The 3649-nt window shown below is 35.5% G+C and overlaps 1 long non-coding RNA gene across 1 annotated transcript; it reads left to right on the forward strand.

The window, feature by feature from the left end:
* Positions 1-753: 753 nt before the first annotated feature.
* On the forward strand, positions 754-3322 carry LOC311295145. The gene is made up of 3 exons (XR_014628190.1): positions 754-883; positions 1760-1847; positions 2482-3322. It is a non-coding gene; the product is annotated as an uncharacterized lncRNA (long non-coding RNA).
* Positions 3323-3649: the final 327 nt, after the last annotated feature.

The following is a 3649-nucleotide window of genomic DNA, read 5'->3' on the forward strand; positions in this document are numbered from 1 at the left end:
GAGGTAGTCTGTGTGTGTGTGTGTGTGTGTGTGTGTGTGTGTGTGTCAACCCTGTATCACATGAAATACGTTCTGAGGAAACTATTTTGCAAATCGCAATTACGTTACATGCCAACATATAAGCAGTGCTATTACGTTGGTCCTTAACCTAATATAAGCAGTGCTATTACGTTGGTCCTTAACCTAATATAGCCAATCTATTGCAGTGCTATTACGTTTGTCCTGAACATAATACATCCAAAGCAGGTTTCTTTTCACACGTAGCAGCTCATTTTGTTTTAATTATTTACTCCCTTTTTTCTCATTGGGCTACAAAATATTATCTATGCCAGGGCGAGTCAAATGGCGGCACCCAGATAATTTTTATCTGGCCCTCCAACTGGTTTTTGATGTTTAAAACCCCTCGCAATCTGATATCAAAGTCCCCGCAAAGGTTTAGCGCGTTCAGCGGTGAGTTTAACAACGCACGTGATCATTCAGCGGTGAGTTTAACAACGCACGGCAGTTCGTGATATGGTCACGTAATTTAATCTATTGATTCGTGCCACGGACACGTTTATTTCGTTATTTTCGTAATACCAGCACGTTTTTTAAACTATTGTATTTTCAATGGGAAGCGTCTTTCGTGATAACAGCACGATTCTTTCTGCCTGTCGGCTGCAGCAGAGAAGCTGTTTAATCAACATTTTTTTCACGAGATCTTATGTATTTTTATGTATTTTTTTAATGTTATTATTTCGGTCTTATTGCCAGGGAAGCTGGTTTGCTTTGCTGTTTATTGATATTTTTAAAATTATATTTTATCAGTAGGAAATCGCGCTGAAGAAATCTCGTTCCGAACACATCGCGATATTTGGCATCAGTTCACGTGTGTCAGATGTTGGTAAGTAAATACCTAAATACGCTGTCCTAATAATGTGTGATATCATGTCTTTTCTGTTTGTCGATATTAATCTGCCATTATATCTGCCATCTCCACGGAGACTTTGCGTTTCATTGCTTTCTAATTCAAAACAGGGTGATTAACACTGCCTGTCACGTGACGTGCTATAGGCTTAGATATTCATATCAGATTAAAAATAGTACAATTAGTTCCAAAGTTGTATTTGTAGTAGAAGCACAGTAAAAACAACACTTACCATGCTTTTACCACAGTAACATTAGTTTTACTGTGATAAGTGTAGTAAAAAGACAAAAATCACAAAACTTACCATGCTTTTACCACACTATTTGTAGTTTTAATGTGGTACTTATTGTAAATGCACAGTAACCACAACACTTACCATGCTTTTACCACAGTAACCATAGTTTTACTGTGATAGGTGTGGTAAAAGGACAGTAATCACAAAACTTACCATGCTTTTACCACACTATTTGTAGTTTTAATGTGGTACTTATTGTAAATGCACAGTAACCACAACACTTACCATGCTTTTACCACAGTAACCATAGTTTTACTGTGATAGGTGTGGTAAAAGGACAGTAACCACAAAACTTACCATGCTTTAAACCTCAGTAACCTTAGTTTTACTGTGATTGGTTTAGTAAGGACAGTAATCACAAAACTTACCATGCTTTTTACCTCAGTATTGATAGTTTTAAAGTGATATTTGTTGTAAATGCATATTAACCACAACACTTGCCCTGCTTGTAAGGCTTTATAATGTAACATCCAATATTTGTAAGGTAAATCAGTACTTTTCCCTTTAAATAATCCTATATATTATACATAATGATATTTTCTTTTCTCTTTTTTCAGCTGAAAAGACCAAAAGGGCCGTTCCATTATTGTTGGAGGAGAAGTAAACGGAGGAGACGGACAGCTGCAAAGGCAAATATTCGCAATGGTATGTATGTGTTGGTTTTAACCCTAAATCAAACATTTTATCAAGCATTTGTTGTTTCTTAAAACTTTTCTCACAAAACCCATAGCCCAATCAGTACAAACATAGTCTGAAAGTCTTAATAATTCACAAGATTTAACAAGTTGTCAAATTTGTACGATACTCGTACATATTTGTATACTCGTACACAATCCTGCAGCTTTTACTCCTAGTGCTGTCATTGGCTACTGCCTCAATTCCTGTACATATTTATCGCGATATTTGTAAATCAGTTGCGCCACTTCTTGGAAAGTTGTCGGATGTCACACACACTGTCAGAAAGTTTATATTAATTGCAAATTGGACCCTGTCTGTTTATGTTCGAGTGATACATGATGTCTCTCCACACCTCATAACCTACCTCTGTTTGCAAGAGTGGAAAAGCTTATCTGACTTGTCACATGACATAAGATACTCGATTATTATGTCATAATCAGAGCAGTTACACTGCTGATAACTGTCCCGTTTGCATGTAAATCTTTTTCATGATTATTGCTTGCTATTAAAGACATACTTTTATTCATAGAAATGCCCACATATCAGTGAACTTGTTACATAAAAATGCTTTTAACATTTAATTATGCAACACTCTTTACAGAAAACATATCCTACAGTTATAAACTCACAACGTCATCATCAAGTCCTGTGCTGGGCACATTGGGCAACAACTGTCCTCCAACGTATTCGATCCGTGGCCAGGTTCTTCACATCTTCCCATGGGACACTGACATTCTTCAGGTCTTCGTGAAACATCTGTCTCCATGTCTTCCTTGGTCTTCCCTGTCTCCTGCATCCTCCTGGTGGTGTCCACTTCATCACTGTGTTTGGGTGTTGTTGTTTGGGCATGCGTAGGATGTGTCCAGCGAGGTGCACCCTTTGCTCTGTCACAGTTTCTGAAAGTCTTCATGTGAAGTCCCATTCCTCCTCAGGATCTCTTTGATATATGCAGAACCAATATTGAAAATAGTGATTTATCTTTTTCCATATTGTTAAAGCATTTTGTTTTCTCTTTTCAGCTTCATAAACTGTACTTGATTTCTGCCTAATGCCTTTATCAAAAAAGTGTCAGTGTTCATCAGGTGTTTTGCTAAAGGACATATTCATTGCATAGTTACAATAAAAGTGACCAATAATCACAAGGATATAGAATGAAAGTTGAGAATGTAAAATGTTGTGCTTATGTTTTTGCCTATTTGTTCTTTAAAGCGAAGAAACAAATGTATGTTCACATAACAAACTTGAATCTCATCTCTTGGTTTGTAAATATATTCAACTTCATCATAGCAATTTTTTTTACGTTAATGTAGTATGTGTCACTATAATAGATTGCTCCTGTATCTGGATATTTTTAATAAACTGATTTTTATACTGTTGTGCAGTAGTTTTGGCAGTACATTTGTCTTTAAACAGTTTGACATTAAATATTGGAATAAGCTTTCAAAATGGTGTCCGTTCATTGTGCTTTTGTTACATTTATTTGAATATTATTGATATACCTTTAATATACTATACATACACTGTAAATGTTAGAAGCACTTTAGTACATGTAATTATCTTTAATTAAAATACTGCAAACCTACCCCTGCTGTAGGCCATTGCTTAGAAAAAAGTTTCTCTTTCAAATGTATTTATTCATCAGTCTAATCAAATAAGCAAATTTGTGTCATTGATCATGTGACCTCGTTTTTGGATGGTAACCACACAAAGGAGTCTTTTGTTTTTAAATATGAGTTTTATAATTTAATTAGAAGGAATGCATGTTTAAC

Source organism: Rutilus rutilus (genome assembly GCF_951802725.1).
Source record: "Rutilus rutilus genome assembly, chromosome: 8".
NCBI lineage: Eukaryota > Metazoa > Chordata > Actinopteri > Cypriniformes > Leuciscidae > Rutilus > Rutilus rutilus.